This window comes from Cydia fagiglandana, chromosome 16 (genome assembly GCF_963556715.1).
Source record: "Cydia fagiglandana chromosome 16, ilCydFagi1.1, whole genome shotgun sequence".
In the NCBI taxonomy this organism is placed as follows: domain Eukaryota; kingdom Metazoa; phylum Arthropoda; class Insecta; order Lepidoptera; family Tortricidae; genus Cydia; species Cydia fagiglandana.
The window spans coordinates 12,503,727-12,523,232 of record NC_085947.1 but is presented as its reverse complement, the minus strand read 5'-3'; the positions used below and the strand labels follow the sequence as shown (position 1 = coordinate 12,523,232).

General features: G+C 34.2%; 1 protein-coding gene across 2 annotated transcripts in view; it reads left to right on the top strand.

Moving 5' to 3' along the window:
• The window catches only part of LOC134672000 (thrombospondin type-1 domain-containing protein 4-like), a 206,275-nt gene that overhangs the window by 151,490 nt on the left and 35,279 nt on the right, over positions 1-19,506 (top strand). The gene's annotated exons all lie outside the window — the stretch shown is intronic.

Below are 19,506 nucleotides of genomic sequence, written 5' to 3'. Positions count from 1 at the left end.
ACCTAAACCTAACCTACTTCCAGATGACCTAGAAGGATGAAATTTGGAATCCAGCTCGGTAATTGTGTGTAAGCGTAGGAAAAAATCTAAAAATAAAAAAATAAAAAAAGTTAAAAAATAGGGGGGGTCCCCATACAAAAAACCTGTAATACGCGCTAAACAACCGGCCAACGGTGTGTCGTTGGCGGCGCGAGGCATCACATAATTAATACAAAGAACAGAAGTAAAAAACATGCAGCGGAAACACAAGAAAAAACATTAAATCTCAATACCTGCCTAGTTTTCTTTACAAAAAGTATTGATATCCCATCAAAAACATAAATGTAAAAAAGGAGAGCCAAGTTCAATACAAAAATTATGCTTGGCTGTGGGGTTCGCCGCAAAAAGAATGGAGATTTAAATGAGTGCCAAGTTCTATGCAAAATCGAAATATGTATTTATAGGAACAAAATAACATTATAAACAAGTATTAAACTCTATTTCTTTGCTTTATTGGATACCTATAACAATTGCTGTTATTTAAAAAAAATGTGAGATCTTAAAGTAGGTTAGATTTGGCTTGGCCAGTTTTTATCAGAATTACAAAATATATATGTTGAATAACTTTATAAAATGACTGATGTAATGAAAACTGGCCAAGTCAAATCTAACCTGCTTTAAGATCTCGCATTTTTTTAAATAACAGCAACTGTTATAGGTATCCAATAAAGCAAAGAAATAGAGTTTAATACTTGTTTATAATGTTATTTTGTTCCTATAAATACATATTTCGATTTTGCATAGAACTTGGCACTCATTTAAATCTCCATTCTTTTTGCGGCGAACCCCACAGCCAAGCATAATTTTTGTATTGAACTTGGCTCTCCTTTTTTACATTTATGTTTTTGATGGGATTCTCATTTCTTTTATTGATTTTAATTTCTTTTCCTTTTGTAAGATTTGATATGTTTTCTGAAAGAGCTACGTATTTGTGATTTCATGTACATATATGTTTATTTTTTATATCAAATTCTATAAAGTTATGTACTCACTGAGTATAATTGCATGAATTCTATAGTAATTTAAATTGTATTTTTCTTAATTGCTCGTAATGCATGTTAATTATAAGATGTAATAATGTTTTGAAAAGATGTGTCCCGCCGAGTTTGTTGCCGGTCCCATATTGGGATACCCTCCTCCAATTGAGGGGGGATTTAAATCTTCTCGGGGCAGAGGTGTACGGTTGGAGCCGGTAAAGGTTTATTTGACGTTCATAAGCGCATTGTAATATGCCTACTTGAATAAACTATTTTTTTATCTTTATCTTTTATCTTTATCTTTACCCTTTTGTAAAACTTCAAGTTAATTTCCTTAAATTAATTTCGGATATGTTTCGTGCCGCCTCGAACATGCGCCGCCATAGTTCTTCTTAGTAGTCGCCGTAGTTTCGTAGTACCTTATTGGCACGGAGTAAACTTTATCTTTTAAGCATTTTGAGCATTCCCAATGAAAAAAATCTAATGGGTTTAGGTCCGGGGAACGCGGCGGCCATGCCACTGGTCCCAATCGGTTGATCAATCTTGGAATTTCTGTGTGAGGTGGTCGCAGACATCGCGAGCGTAGTGTTCTGAGCAGCCATCTTGCTGTGGATCCAGCTCCAAAAGATGGATCGGCCGACTGGTACCAGTGGCATGGTCTACCTTCCCCGGACCTAAGTCCATTAGATTTTTTTATTTGGGATACTTAAAAGATAAATTTTACTCCGACCCAACAAGGTCCCAAGAGGAACTACGACGGCATGTTCGAGGCAGCACGAAACATATCCGAAATAAATTTAAGAACATTAACTTGAAGTTTTACAAGACGGTGTCAAGCATGCATACGAGCCGGAGAAAAGCAATTCGAGCACCTATTGTAAAATTATTTCAACCTACCCTTTCAAACTTCAACCTGTATTATTTTCTTTGAACCTTATTCAACTCAACTATATCCTTAAAAAGGGACATAACCATTTTCTATCTCTTTCTTTTAAGCATTCGGTAAATACTGAATAGGCTTTTTTTTTATTTCTGAATCCAGAATTAGATATCTCAACAATCGTTATTTTTACTAAAAGTAGCAACGGATCGCAGATTTCCTAGTTTTCACTTATTTTTTATGAGGGTTTCGAAAGATGATAATAATTCCTATTTTATTGCAAAAAGGTACATGTGTTATACCATTTTTGAATCTGCATAACATGCTCAATTTTTTGACTTTATTTGCTTACTACTTTACTAGTAATTTTTTTTCACGACAGGTGGTCAAAGTCGAAATTGATGTTTCGCTGTGAATTTAATTCAAGATTAAATCAGTATTTCCTTGTATTTTAAATTGTTTATCGATAAAATACCTATTATGTTATCTTAATTAACTATTAATGATATCGTACACATAAAAAAAACTAACTTCGAGTCCTTTCCGAGTGCACACTGGCACTAACAATGTTAAAAACGGTCAAAATTTATGAAAAACCTTAATTTGGCAATAACTCGAAAACCGTGCCACTTTTACTGGGGTCATGTTAAGTTGGTTTGGGTCCTCTTGGCCTGGTCTACCTCCAGTGTCACTGTGACGTGTCACTTATGGGACACCCTGTATGTTGAGGGGCTGGAAAAGGTGAGGGGGGTACTACAAAACATTACACGTTGGGTCTAGGATCCAGTTTTGATACCATACTAGTTATATTGTTGTTATATGCCGAGTAAAATCGGCATAGATGATCTGTGAATCATACTACTTGAGGGAGGTGACTCGCTCCTAGTATGGAGGCGAGGATATTAGAGTTCCACTTGATACCTACTATATGTTGAGGGGCTGGAAAAGGTGAGGGGGGTACTACAAAACATTACACGTTGGGTCTAAGATCCAGTTTTGATACCATACTAGTTATATTGTTGTTATATGCCGAATAAATTCGGTCGAGAGGATCCGTAAATCATACTAATTGATCCCTCAAGTGGTATGATTCACGGATCCTCTCGACCTCCCAGTGACTCCCGCGACCTCCCGGTGACTCGTACCTAGTACGGAGACGCGGGTATCACAGTTCTACTTCTATACTAACTTAACATTATGTAGGTAGTGACCTATTTTAAAAGATTTTTGGTGTTCGCTCGCTATACTAATTTATTATTTCAATAAATTTCTCCTTTTGTGCATAAAAATAATACAGAAATAAAAAAATACCTAGTATCTCAAAACCAGGTAAAGTACTATTTTCACATCACTAACGCTAGCATGTGGGGTTACTTAACATTCCTGTTGGATGCTAATCACATAATTACTTCAATAAATTATTTGTAGCTAGGATAAATGGTGTCTATTATTATTTTTGACGTAATCGCTGTTAGTCATAGATCCGTTGATTTCTTTGCAGAGCTTGTGCGTACGGCTTTGGCCCGATTCTGGATGATTAATTATAATTTGTGATATTGCCATCAAACACGGTGAAGATGTCGCCAGTGAGCAGTTAAAGTTTACATTTGTAGTCTGTAAAGTCTTCTATACCAATAGAAACGCATAATTAGGTACGACGACTAAGGCGCTCACAAATACCTGAACACGCCTCTATTGTTGAGGCGTTAGAGTGCGTGTTCAGATATTTTTGAGCACCTCTGAAGGTCCGATACATCTGATGGCGACTGTACATAATTATTCTAGACATTTAAGTTCTAAAACATTTATTCAGACTGAAAAGTAGTGGGATCTGCTTCAATTGATCATAATTAACATAATTGGCAAATCATCGAACTTCATTATTTCCATTTGTTTCCAAGAAGCAAAAATAAATAAATAAATTAAATGATTATAGTTTCACTACTCAATTTTATTACTGAATATGAATTAGGGAACGTTCAGAAACCACAGCATAATACTGACTCATCTTCTGATGAGCAACGCCCATTAAATATGTTCTCAAACTATTTCTAAAATAATAAATTAATTATCTGCAAATAAAATATAAAAAGACTAAGGAGTCTACAATTTGTTTCGCATTTTTATTGTATGAGTATTTGAGTATACCTAGTTGAGATTAGATATTTTCAAGCAAAAACTGTTTTAATTTAATTAGATTTTTACAAATCCTGTTACTAGCCAGTGCGGAAAGAGAAGAGTCGTAGAATGTATTGGATCCCATACATTTCACGACTTCACTTTCCGCACAGGCTGTATCTAAGTTCTTGATATGCTCCACCTGTTTTCTCCACTAATCATTACACAAAAACATTTCACCATCGCAAACAGCTGATTTCCGTTCATAGACATTCCATCCGAAAATATGTGGGAAGATTTTCCTAAGGTATCTGGAGAAAAAAGAGGCATTGTGCTCATGCGCAGCGAGCGAGATAAGCTCTAAACAAATTTTGTTCGTCACGTGTAAATTTGGTTAAATTCGTTAGGCTATTTTCGACCAAGGTCTGGGTTCAATGCGCTGCCGTATAGGGCCGATACCGACGCGTATAGGTGACTGGAAGTGGCACGAGTTTTGGCAACTGTTTTTTTTAGTTATTATAGTATCACGTTTCAACGCCTGTATACTGTCAATCTTTTTTATTGAAATATGTTACTCGTCTTTCACTGAGAACCAAAGAAAATGATTATTCAAGTAGGCCTTCACAACTCTCGGGCTGATTGAGCGAAGAACACACGTAGCTACTAGAGTTCTGGGCCTTAGAATTACTCTTATGGAACCTTATATTTGAGCTGTTGCATACAATGGTATATTTTATTAATCTGTTTTTATATGTATATGTATCTGTATTAAGAAATTGATTACCTAACACCATATCTTAGAAATAAAATAATAGTCTTTGTATGATTGATATTTTTATGATGAACCGCGTATATTTTTAATATGATTACGTCAAACGTTTTCCTTTTAATGTGGTATTTAAGTAAATACAATGTTATTTTGTTCACATACTATTTAAAATTAGTTAAAACCAATTTTAAGTGATATGTGAACCAATGGTTAAAACCAATTATAAAATTAGGAAACGGATTTCAGTAATGGTGCGAGAATTTCATCTTTAATTTGTCGTTGCCTGTAAATCCACATCTTACGCTGTCACATCTAGCAGCTTTATAACAGGAGTGTATGAAAACGTTAGAATCACATTGACAGCGAAATGATTTATGGGAACCGCGGCCATTTACGTGAAATCTACGCTGTGTCCACGTGTGCGGTAACAATAAGCGAGTATTACGTGGGTACGTATGAAGACATCACACCTCGATATGGGATACGCTGTGGTCTTATGATTAGAGTGGACTAAGATGGCTGGCGATTTGTTGGCAGACTAAATAAGCATAGCAGAGCAAATGATTTCTTTTTTAATTTATTTGGTATGTTTAAACAAATGGTATATTCTAAAATGGGCTTATTTCTCTATGAACACGATACAAAAATAAACCACTCACACACTTGAAAAGACACTCCTCAAATATTCATGATTATTTTATCGGTTCGTTGGTCAAGTTTATCAGACATGTATTTATCATATTGTGCTTAACCATAAAACATAATTACATATGTATAACTGGTAAATAGATAATACTACGTTTTACATATAGTACAGTCGAGTGTTTGAATATGTATCAAGGTATACATTTTTTTACATTATTGCAATGGGTATAGGTGAAGAAATGTAGACATATTTATGTACTCGATTGTACAATCCTGTCACATAACGTAATAACACATTTATCTTTTATTTAGCAGAAATCAAGGAAAGTGTTTTTTATTATTCTTCAAATTTACAACTGTGTTTTTTTTTGTCTTAATGATTTTAACTATAATAAGGATTTTTCTTTGCGGTTTTATATCTTTGGGTGGTTGACAATCTTTTGTAGGCGCAAAAACATGTTGACATGAAATTTGAGCGTTTTATCTTCAGTATCCGGTGTTCAATTATTTTTTATGTCACTTTTTATACGAAAAATCTGAGATAACAGAGAAAAATTTGTGATTCAATGGAGAAATATTAACATAGGCAGGAATTTTTATAATAATTGAAATTCCATGTAGGCAGAATATACTCAAACAAATGCGATACTTACCTATACAGATTTTTTTAAACTACGAACTATTATATAGGTAAGGTAAGGTAGTAAATATTTTTGACAGCTTTTGTTAGAAAGGGACTTCCACTTGTATTACAAGTTACAAGTTTTTGAGAAACGGGCCCCTGGTATTTTACGTATTACCTGTTGCTATGCTATAGGTATAAGTATGCTACCTGTTTTGACGATACAATATTTCGACCCATGAAATAATTTTCCTTAGATTTTTGTATATTTTATTAAGTAAATACGTAGGTACAAAATGTACCTACGTACTTTAGATTTTTTTTTGTATATTTTATTACGTACAAAATATAGCGGTTATTGTTCTTCTTTGCACAGATTATAAAATATATAACATATTTTCAAGTAATATAAAGCAAATATTGTATAAACCCTGTTTTCAGTTTCATTCGCACCAAATGCATACACGCGTGACGCGTATCGTCGCGGAACGCACTCGTCAAACAGAGTTATCAGATAACTCAACATTGCATAACGTGTTGGTAAAAATATTCGCAAATTCCATACCTGTAATGAGTAACACAATTTTATCTAAACTACAACATGCATTGTATGAATAAAACTTGCATTCTCGCCAAATAGAGTTAAAAGTTGTTTTTGCATGAAAATAATGGATCCCATTATTATTGTTAGTCGGCACCACAGTTTTATAACATAATTAGTTAATTTTCCTAACCTAAGCCCTATTCAATGCCATTATTTCATTATTTGCACTATTTTCCGACTTTGTAGGTAGATACTGATATGCCGCCCAAGTTTCCAAAAATGCAATGTCCACATTGAAAACTTTTGATCTCATTTTTGTATAGGGATCGAAATTCTCCGTTACCAAAATTAAAGTTTCTTTAATTTCCTATGATATTTTCCTGTAACTCATTTTTTTCCTCAACTTGTACATTTGTAACCCATATTAGTACATTTGTAACCTATATTTAGCACATTTGCCATTTGGATAATGTTGTGAACAAGTGACCTTGATCACATAGGTACCTACTGTCGATGAAGTGATGTGAGTTTACTTAAAAGGATAATATAGGCATGGTGACGTAATTTTTGTGTTATAGATTGGTCGTTTATTGGCATTCCAATGTGAAATATTGCATGTCAGTATAAGGTAGTAATAGCCATGAATGTTTAGTTTATTGGATTGGCTATTAGTCCTATATTAATATGTTTTTAATAAAAATATGAGTGACACCTCCATGTTACCTATATTAAATGATGCAATAGCTGTAAAGTTTGTATATTTTATGAAAAACTTGACGTTTCTTTAAAAAATAAGTTAATTATGTTGCCCTTTCAAGGCTAGCTTCAAGGGTAGGCACCTAGGCACCTATTCAATGAAATATTTACCGAAAAGTTTCACTGAAAGTTACTTAAATCCAGTTACATTATAAATTTTTACATGATTTTAAATCTATGACTGCACAAGTAAAATCAGTTCTATCTTTGCATCTACATATAACATCTTGAATTATTATAACACCTACGATCCAACCTGCCGATGCAAAACAACGTTTCCCAAACTGTCAAAATGCCTCCATCCACTCAACGCTACATTTTCCACACCTTTCAACCAACCGCCTGAATCTAAACAAGTCAATCATGTTTACATCAGATCGTCCTAAGTAGCGTTCAGATCTGAAGCTGCCGGTTGTCACTTAATTCAAACAACCTTTATATCAACAATTATCTAGTATAACTTGCCCTCTAGATATGCAATGTCTGTTTGTAATCTGTGACCGCATTTATACTGGTTCCCTTGAGACGAGTCCTTGGTAATTGGTAATAACAGTCGTATCAATATCAATTGTGTGATTTCTGTGCATTAGGATCGGTCAAACTGAATCAAGTGTTTCGCAAGCCCACTTAGCTTGGACGTTTTCGCTGGGGTAGCATGATGCAGACATCGAGCAAGTGCACTAAGTATATGCGTAGCAATATTTAAATTATATGACAAAAAACAGCGCAGGACTTGTGCTTTCATCGACACCGTCCATCAAGTTCTGTAGATATTTGCTGTAAATATCCCAATACTATATAGGGCCGACTTTTGAATTTCAAGCGCTCGATTTCATTACTCGAAAATCTGTGGAAAACGGCGAAATGAGATCAAAAAGAGACGAAGACTGCGTATAGATGTAGTTGATCTTTCTTCTCTGATCTGTTGTAGTAATGCTGGCTTCCTTCACGTAGTAAAACGTTTCTGTCTCAAGCTAAGTATTAGACTCTCAGCTTACTAATACTCGGCAAGGGTAACTAATGTTAGTTTTATTTATTTTGCTAGCTGCAGGGTGCAGTGCATGTTAGGGCAGAATTGTTAGCTGAGCAGTCTAGTATGTGAGAGCCACTACCGAATCAGAATCGGCCGCTTTTTACATTTTTAGGTACATTCTTTATCTTCCACTTTCATTAGTCCTCTGTTAGACCTGGTCCCGTTTTCCGATATAAATTCTCACCTTTGGATGATCTTCGCCCTTCGATGTGCTCCGTTAGGCTACATCTAGGATTCCTGGGCGCATGTTAGTCCGGCCCTAATCAACAAGGGCAGAGTTGTTAGCCGGCCCTAAGATAGCCGCTATCGGCTATCGGCCGCTAATTACACCTGTCCGTCACACGATATCGAACACTTACCCGGTTACGCGTGCCTTCCGAGTGGCATTCCAATCGCTTGAAGAGCATGCACTTGGGGACATCTTAGCAATGTGTTGTAACTTCATGATCCGTAGCTAATAATAATTTAAAAGCTTACTTATCCAGGCGTCATCGGGATGGTAGCCTGGTCTCAAATCCAGAGGCTCAACAAATTCACACATGCGACTTGATGTGAGCGTGCCGTGCAGCGATAGGCTTGTACGAGTATAGCCATAAACGAAAATGCATTGGCCATCTCAACCGCTCTTGACACAGCGTTGCAACAATCATCCGTCAGGGATGCAGTGGCCATTGATGTATTCCTAATTTTCGTATCCTTTATGGAACACTTGAAATTAACTTATTACTTAGTTGTCGTGTCTTGCGTCTACACGTGATAGGAACTCAAACGTATAAGTTTGCTTGAGACAGACGTGCCTATTATTTACCTAATTTTATTTACTTACTCACTTGGTTGGCGCGGTGACCAAATATTTTTTTTGAAGTGAAAATTCTTTAGCGGCGCTGAGCACTTTTTGAGATGGGGAAGAAATGATAAACTCGAGACAGCGTAACGCGTAACGCGCTGACGTCATGTGTGACGGACAATGTTATTCACCAAAGAACTTTAGTCATAACGTATCATAATCAGGTCAATTATTTAAAACTGGACTTTTATATTAAGCAATAAAGCTCAATGTTCTAATCTTGTAAGGGCTGAAAAACGAGGATCTTACAGTTACATTCTAACTTTATATCACTCCAATACAAGTATCATTCAATAAAGGTACATCTTGATGAAATCGCTAATAAAAGTGAACTCTAGTACTGGTGAATAAAACTCAAAATATCATGACCAAATATATTTAGATGCGATAGTACAGTCATTATAGATTTTGACCCGTGAATAATTAGTTCTTGGAATTTTTTTTCGTAGGTCCCTCGGGGGGGTCACTGGGAGTGTAAATTCAAAAAGTAGGCTTAATCAGGCTCCTGCGTATATTCAAAAAATGGTTTTTTCCAAAAAAACGGTTTTTCTTCAATAACTCGGCCATTTTTGATTTTACAGTAAAACCGTAAGGACAAAAATTGTAGGAAATTTGATTCTCTACAAGTTAGTCCAGTCATTATATCCCAAAAACCGACCCTTCCCGTGAATAATCAGTTCTTGGATTTTTTTTCGTACGTCCCTCGGGGGAATCACTGGGAGTGTAAATTCAAAAAGTAGACTGAATCAGGGTCCTGTGTATATTCCAAAAACGGTTTTTCTTGAATAACTCGGTCATTTTTGATTTTACAGTAAAACCGTGAGGACAAAAATTTTAGAAAATTTGATTCTCTACAAGTTTGGTCCTCACAATTTTCTTCTAGGATCGATAGTTTGGAAATAAAATTTGAAAAAAGCGACAATTTCAAAATATTTTCAACATCTCGTTTATTTTCAACGTTACGACATAAATGAAGAGGACTAAACTTGTAGAGAATCAAATTCTGAACAATTTTGGTTCCCACCTTCTTTCCCCCAAAATCGATATTTTAGAAATTAAACCTGAAAAACGCGACAAATTCAAAATATTATCATTATCTCCTATGTTCCACGCTTTACGGCATAAATGAAGGGAAACAAAGTTGTAGAGAATCAAATTCTGAACAATTTTTGTCCTCACGGTTTTACTGTAAAATCAAAAATGACCGAGTTATTCAAGAAAAACCGTTTTTCGAATATACACAGGACCCTGATTCAGTCTATTTTTTGAATTTACACTCCCAGTGATTCCCCCGAGGGACGTACGAAAAAAAATCCAAGAACTGATTATTCACGGGAAGGGTCGGTTTTTTGGATATAATGACTGGACTAACTTGTAGAGAATCAAATTTCCTACAATTTTTGTCCTTACGGTTTTACTGTAAAATCAAAAATGGCCGAGTTATTGAAGAAATACCGTTTTTTTGGAAAAAACCATTTTTCGAATATACGCAGGAGCCTGATTAAGCCTACTTTTTGAATTTACACTCCCAGTGACACCCCCGAGGGACCTACGAAAAAAAAATCCAAGAACTAATTATTCACGGGTAGGGACGGTTTTTTGGATATAATGACTGTACTACGAGGTCTGCAAGGTAACTCTATTCGATTTTAAACAATTAACGGTACAAATTTAAGCTCACTGGCCAGCAATTTTGGAACTAAAGTTTTTCAATAGAAAGGAAAGGAACTAAAGTTTTTCAATACATAGTGCTGCAGACATTTTGGACTAGTCATTGAGTTCTCACTTCTGTCGGCACTCCCGGAGTGCAACCCGTCGTTTTTTTTACATTTTATACTGAGGCACTTTAGGCAGACACATATCAAAAGTTTACAATGCTATGACTAAGTTGTATACTGAACAATCTCTTTGTAGTTTAGGTTTTATTGACAAATTCCACTAGTATTAAGTAAATATTTATTGCAAAAGCCGGCGCGGCGGCAGAGGCGGCCGAAAAATTAAAAAAGAACAAATATAGGGGTCTCGGCCCCGAATACTATTTCTTACCCTTCGGTGTCGAGACCCTTGGCCCGTGGGGTCCGACCGCGTCTACACTATTTAAGGATTTATCCAAAAGGATAGCAGACGCCACTGGTGATCGTAGAGCTGGCAGCTTCCTCGCACAAAGAATAAGTATTGCGATACAGCGGGGAAATGCTGCCAGCATCTACGGCACCATTCCGCAGGATAGTTTGTAATTATTTATTTTTAGATTAGTTTTATTTATTTTTAGATTTAGTTTTTAAGTTTTGTAGGTTAGTTATTTAATTATGTTTTAAGTATCATATTTGTTTGTAGGTATTAAGTTTGTATACACTAATAAAGTTTATTTTTATTTATATGGTAGGTAACATTGTAGGTACATAAATCTTGACCTATTTTTCATTCTTCTATTTCATTTTGAATTTGTTTATAGGCAATTGTTGTTTTTGTTGTGTATATCTAGACACGCGGCAGCGTGTCAAGCCAAGTTCAAGCAAAGGAACTGGCTAGCCAGCGCCAAGTGTAATATTACACGAACCACTTGGTGCCACTTTTGACCCGTCTATAACTCAAAACATCTTTTAACGTAAACACATAAAACTACGTGTGTTTAATTATATCCATAAGGACATCTAGAAGCCCAAATTTCATGAAGCTAGCTCAAACGGTTATAAAGATATGAAGGTCAAAAAATCGTAAATTTTAAGACTGACTGACATACCTATAGTACCTAAACCTAACCTACTTCCAGATGACCCAGAAGGATGAAATTTGGAATCCAGCTCAGTTATTGTGTGAAAGCGTAGGAAAAAATCTAAAAATTAAAAAAAGTTATAAAATAGGGGGGGTCCCCATACAAAAAAAACCATTTTTTATTGTGACTGACATATAAGTACCTAAACCTAACCTACTTCCAGATGACCTAGAAGGATGAAATTTGGAATCCAGCTCAGTTATTGTGTGAAAGCGTAGGAAAAAATCTAAAAATTAAAAAAAGTTATAAAATTGGGGGGGTCCCCATACAAAAAAACCATTTTTTATTGTGACTGACATATAAGTACCTAAACCTAACCTACTTCCAGGTGACCTAGAAGGATGAAATTTGGAATCCAGCTCGGTTATTGTGTGTAAGCGTAGGAAAAAATCTAAAAACAAAAAAAAGTTAATAAATAGGGGGGGTTCCCATACAAATTTCTTTTTTATTGTGACTGACATATAGTACCTGCTAAGATCTCGCATTTTTTTAAATAACAGCAACTGTTATAGGTATCCAATAAAGCAAAGAAATAGAGTTTAATACTTGTTTATAATGTTATTTTGTTCCTATAAATACATATTTCGATTTTGCATAGAACTTGGCACTCATTTAAATCTCCATTCTTTTTGCGGCGAACCCCACAGCCAAGCATAATTTTTGTATTGAACTTGGCTCTCCTTTTTTACATTTATGTTTTTGATGGGATAGATAATTACTTCATCAACGAAATAAAACAGGTTTCAAAAGTCAAGAAGAAGAAGGAAGCCAAGAAGTCTAAAGAACACACACATCAAGTACACATAGGTACTGCATGATAAATGCAACAGATGTACATATGCTACTAAAATAATCCTAATTGTGTGGTATGATTTCTCGATCGTAGTGTAAATATTCACAAATCTCACCGAAATCCTTGAAACCTATAGATTTTCTTTACCACTCGTCCAAACGGCGAAGGCACCATAAAACATATCAGTGGAATGTCCATTATGGACCATGTGATACCAGATGCGTACAATTTTGCGTCACGCTCACCCCGTTTTCGAAAAAAGGTGTATCTGTCTTGGAAAATTAAGTGAGTTACTACGTTTTGCAGATAAAAAGCGGTCTATCGTATAGTAAGGTGGTTCACGGCACAGTATAGAGGCGAGAGCGCGGCCGCGCGAGCGTACGCGGAGTCGGGAAAATTGGCGCGAAAATGACGAACTGACAACGATCGTTCTTTTTTTGAAAAGTTTTGATTCGTGAAGTGCAAAGGATTTTAAGAAGGTTGCAATGTGTTTTGTTGTTATCTGAATGGTATATTTTTGGTTTTTTGAGGACTCGGAAAAAAATTGCATTTATTTTTGGGAGTGTATTAAAAGGTTAAAAATGTTTAAAGTTAAAATAATTAGAAGTCTTTCGAGCTATAGTTGTGACAATCTTAGGTGTACAGAAATAGCGAAAAACATTGGAAGAATTTTTAAATATCAAAACAATTATTATGTTTCTGGATGTAACATTTGTTACACATAAACTCTTCAAATTTATATTTAAATATCTCAAACGATTAGCCCAATGTCAAACTAACCTGACAAATATTATAAGATATACCTTTATGTTTTGACTAGAGTTCTTTAACTAATTCATTCTGACACCGTTTCTAAATGATTGTAAATAATGGTACGAAGTGTTATGAAAAATTTACTAATTTATTTTAGAACGTGAGTTATTAATGTGGATATTTATCTTTTGTGATCGAAATTAATTCAGGTCTTATGATAAGTTTGAGAAACCACGTGGAATTTATAGTCGCGTTTTATATTTTAATATCTTTTTTTTTACTATTTGTAAACATACGATAAAATACAAGAAGTGTAGCACGTTAAGTACAAATGTACGTAATACAATAGGTGGTCGTATTTACCAATAGGTTAAATTTAATTTTCCCGTTTGGCTTCAGCATCTCGTCTCTGCCCTTCAGCGTGAATAATTACTTCTATTAATACATTATGACAACAATATTACAATGGATCTATTTTCAACTAAATATATTGAACTATTGATTGGAGAACAATAAGTAGATAACTACTTACAATCAGCTAATATTTCAGTTGAAATTTGAAATCTTATTTTAAATTCAATCTATCTTTTAATGAATATGTTACCGATGAATAATTTGACGACATCAAAATGAATGTTTCGTTTACCAAACCATCTTTATCACTGTCAGACCTAATTCTTCATATTTTATTATATTAGCAATCTCTTCAGGATAATCGATGATTAGTGTCATAACACAAAAAAATACTATTTACTGTTTTTTTCTGCTAACTTTTGGCTTAGTAATTCATAGTAAAATTATACAATTCACGTCCTTTAAACAAAAAAAAACCATATCACGAGGTCATTAAATACTGTCGAATCTAGTATCAAGTTTCAACAAAATATCCTCTAGAGACGAAGAATGTCATAACTACATAAATAATACGCTGTTAGAACATTGTAAAACTTTATAATTGCTTTCTGTCACATGCTCTCGTCTTCTTGCCATAAATTTTCAATTTTTATCATCTTAATTTAGTGCGCGTATAGCCAGGGGCGCGATATTTGGCAAAGGACTATATCTTGTTTTTCTTGTATAAATTAAAATTTAAAAATTTAATACTGTGCTTACAATGAAGCGTAGTTATTTAGCTATTCAGATTTTTTTTGAGAAAATATGAGAATAATTAAATGAAAATTTAATTAATTTAATTCATAAATTTACCTAATTAATGTTGCGTAACCATATGCGTATCATTAAATACACTCCTGCAAATATTCAAAAAAGTAAGGTTTTTACTTAAAAACACAACCGTAGCTTGTGTTTGAATATTTACACAAAAAAACTTTGTAACTGTGAATAAAGAAAGTGATAATAATATAGGCAACATCATCATACATTTTCATCAAAAACTTAAAGCAAAAGTATGTGTTACCGGAAAATGTTAATTCACACTATTAAATAATTCTAAAACGTAACGACAATTTTTTTGATAAAACTATTAATACTTATTGGGAAAAACATGTTCACAAAGAGTTTATTAAGCTACTTAAATGCCCACAGCGTATAATATTGAATATAAATGATGTTTTGAGATGAAAAAGATAAGCGATATAAGCAGATAATAGGCAATATTTTACGTTTATGGGTTTTTATGGCTCGTGGCAAAACCTTTTAAAAGTCCGACATATTCATATATTTTAACGAAATCTAGGAAACTATTTTATTGATTTGCAAATATTGTATACGATTTTAACTATAAATGTCGATCTTATTGTTAATAAATTATACATCTACCTAGACATATGTAGATAAAAAAATAAGTGTATGCCTCGATTAAAAAATAAATTGAATACCTTAACCAAATTAGGGCTTAGCTCTGCTGTTTTAGGCGCAGGAATCTGCATTTAGGATACAAACCCTGAAATACGATTAATTAATATTTCAAAATAGAGTCGCTTGTATAGAAAATTGTTTTATGTTTCAATGAAAAATAAAAAGTTTAAGGATTTTTATTTTTACTTGTTCTAACACTACAAATTGCAAAGTTCTTTGATATATTTTTTATCTCCTTTCTAATTAACAATATATATAATATATGTATTTTGAGTTTAAAAATCAGGTCCAAGTTTCCCTCGTCGTCCCCTATCCCACACACTCGAGCGTTACGTCAATCGTCAATTTCACCACCGAGAGAAATGCCGTCGAGCCTATACAAAAATAGACTGGCATACGCGCCGTAGCGAGATTTCGCACAACTGGTTTAATGGAAAAATGCCGACAGATCTTAATAATAACATTCGTTCGTAATTCGTCCGTAAAATAATGTGGTTTAAAGGTGTCATTGCTTTTCATGCCCAGAAATATAAAACTTAACTAGAAGAATGATAAAATTAAAACAAATGATTTAGTAAATAAAATAATTATACCTTATAGTTCATAGGGATAGACAGACGGACCGGCAGACGGACATGACGAAACTTATGAAGGACATTTTCGCTACGCAATACTATAAACGAATTAGTATTTGCACATCGCAGAGAGAAAAAATAAATATACCTATTATGGGATACCTTAATGACCCAATTAATAAACTTAGGTCTTTAATTCCATTTTTCCGACTTTCGATCTGTAGCATTCGTTGTCCAGCCACCTACACTAGTTAGGAAAACCCATCATTTTTTAGTCTACCTACATGAATCACATTCCCCACATCACTATCTTCCCGGTATTAATCTGTCGTACCTTAACAAAAGCGTAAACGTCATAAATTAAAAACGTAGTAAGATTTAGAAAAAATGTCGCCCAAGGTCGGTGGGGGCCCAATGTCATCGTAGGTAAGGTTCTTATCGCTTATCTCCTATTGCTTATCGCTCGCCCTGTTAACATCGTTAACAAGAGTGTATATGTATGAGGAAAACGTTGGCGTTACGACTTTTTATGCCGGGAAAGCATTGTATGTAGGCCATGCGAGCTGTGTCGTAAAGGGCTAGCTTGTAAAATCTGCAAGCGAGGTTCAAATGAAAATGTTTGAATAATTTTCGTGTAATATAGGTACTTCCCTCTCACTTGTTACCAGTTTTTATGATGGTATAAAATTTTAAAGAATTAGAACTGCTTCGATTTAATGTTTAATCTAGTGAACTAACAATTACAAAATACAGTATGTATCAGAACGAAAGGCAAAGAAAGAGATCCATTAATGTTTAGGTCATACTGACAATGAGCAATTTTTACTACGGGACCAACCCCGAAAACACGGAAAAAAATTTTACTCTCCCATAGGGAAATATCAACATCAGACCAGTAAAATGTATGAAACATCCATTTTACATACTGTATTATAGGTACATTAGTTTATATTAATGTTACTGAACTAAGACAAAGCGAAATAAATATTATACTTGTATAAAATAGGCCAGTAGGTAATATCTTATGCTTGTTTGCAAATACCATAACGAATAGTTTAAATATTTTTTTACAAACTAAAAATAAAATTAAAGATGTCTAAGTATAGTACATTTCGATGCTAGTGCGGAAGGTATGTCATTACTTCACGAGTACCGAGATATCTTGCCACGAGCCGCAGGCGAGTGGCAAGACTCGGGACGAGTGAAGAATGACATTTCCGCACGTGTATCGAACGACGTTTTTTAATACAGTTGCGAAAAAATAAGAAAAACAATGTTAATCGTACACTAAACAAAAGTGGTAACAGTGACAGCTCGGTTAGACGTCGTCTTTAAGTATATTATATCTATGGGCGTTTGGCAGCTATTCCGTTCCATTCAGTCAACTTATTAAGAACGGAATTTTCAATATTGAATATTAAAAAATAAACGTGTTATAATGATGAAGAGGTAAGTAATTAAATATGAAATATGTAATATTTTTCGTATTCTTACATTAACGGTAGGTTTTTATGCTGATTACGACGTTTAAAGGAAACTAATATTAACACTCATCAATAAGTAGTCGTGAATTGGAACAAGTATAAATTTAAAAAAAATTGGAAAAGTAAAAAGCACTAGTTCGAGATAACCAACTTTCCGCACGCTAAACAGCTACGTAAAGTAGCACTTTTTGAGCAACTGTATTAAAAAATAATATTATCACTGATAATGTAAGTCAACTCGTTCAACAAGTCAAATGCGTATTTAGATACAGCATTTATGCGGCAGCAATTTGTGTGTAGGTATAGGTAGACTCAAATTATTGTAGGAGTATATACAGAATTTTTTTTTGCTGTTCAGTTACATTATGATGTATGATGCTATACTCGTATGTACGTTAACTATTAAAATTTTTAGTTGTTTGACGATATTTTGCACACTGTTTGGTCTGATGATGGAGTCCTAGAGTGACCTACAAGTTTCCAAAAAAATGGAAATTTTCTTCCGAAAATTACGGAACAAATTAACAGAAAATAATCGAAAGTTTTATTTTGAAAATTTAATATTTCGATGCCCATTCATAGGTTAAATAAGTGTTCGAAATAAATGTTAATACATTTAGATATTTTGGAAACCTTACAGTTTTCCTTACTTTACAATTTAGTAAAATAATGAGGTGCCCTTTATGAGTAAGTATCATCAAAGGAACCTTAAAATTACTCTGACTAAAAAAGTGCGGTGAACAAAAGCGCTTTTACAATAATCACATTCATGTCAGAAACATTATTATGGCAATGGAATACGTCAAAAAGGTGTATATGAGATAACGATTCACATTTTCAGCGTCACGTTAATTTAAATACGCGACGAGGTGAAGAAGAAAAGATACGCTATGTCGCAACCTCTCTAAGATACCGCCCAAATTAGGGCACTTACAAAATATTATAAATATTACAAAAGTTACAAGATATCTTGTTCACATATGTGCCTACCTTGACGCCCTAACATAACAGTTTGTTCGGCCTAAATGGCGAAGGGACGGGTTTTATCTCCCTATGTCAATTCAGAAGTTTCTGAGATGCTGTTTATGGACAAATGCCGTGTCGTTAAGGAGGTATAATTATTATGGTAACGTTTATGTAGCAAAATTACAACAATATTATTTTATGTGTTCCTAGCTGTTCTTCTTAAAAAGTTTAGAATAGTCGGAACGTATGAAAGAGTAGGGTAAATGACTCAATTAATTATAAAGAAATATGAGAAGCTTAAGATTTAAGTTATGACATAATTTATTTTTTTAATTGATTCATTTATTTCATTTCAATAAAATTGTGACTCCTGTATGTACTTGCAATAGGTCCTAATTTAAATTATATTTAATACACAATGTAGGTAAACAGTGCAATTATTATGAATTCAGTATAGCCAAAATCAAGTAGGTATTCAAAAATCTTAGGAAAAATGTATCATCTTATTAATAAAGAAACATTATTAAGTTAGATTTTGGTGATCCATTACAAATTAACGTCATGATAAAGTACGAACTTATATGGATAAAGGATGAATCAATCTAATTACTTAGAAGGGCCTCATTACAGCACCAAAAAATGTTATCTTTATTTAGTTGCAAATTGTTTGTGTTGCGTTACTTGCGTTCTAGATAAAGAAAACTGATGCCCTGTACTTGGACTTGGAACGTATTTTTAATTATGATTTGACTAAAAATTGCAAGTGATACTCGCATATTTGGCAGGTTTATGTGTTTTCTACGAGTTTTGGCTCCTCTACTCGTACACGATGGGCCAGCGCCGCATCCAAGGGACGCATTTATGCGTTAGAGGGAGCAAGTGATATTGCTATCTCATTCTAACGCATAGCTGCTTCCCTTGGAGTGGTCGGCGCTGGCCCATCGTGTAGAGGAGCCAATTGGTGTGCGTATGTGTGTGGTAGCCTTTTTTTAGAACTCTGCCCAAAATGTTGTCCAATCATCCGCAACATTTGAAGGATCGAAAACAACCCACAGAATGTAATAAGTAAACGAACGCAATAAATCGTTGGTTTGATGTGACAAGGTCCCCA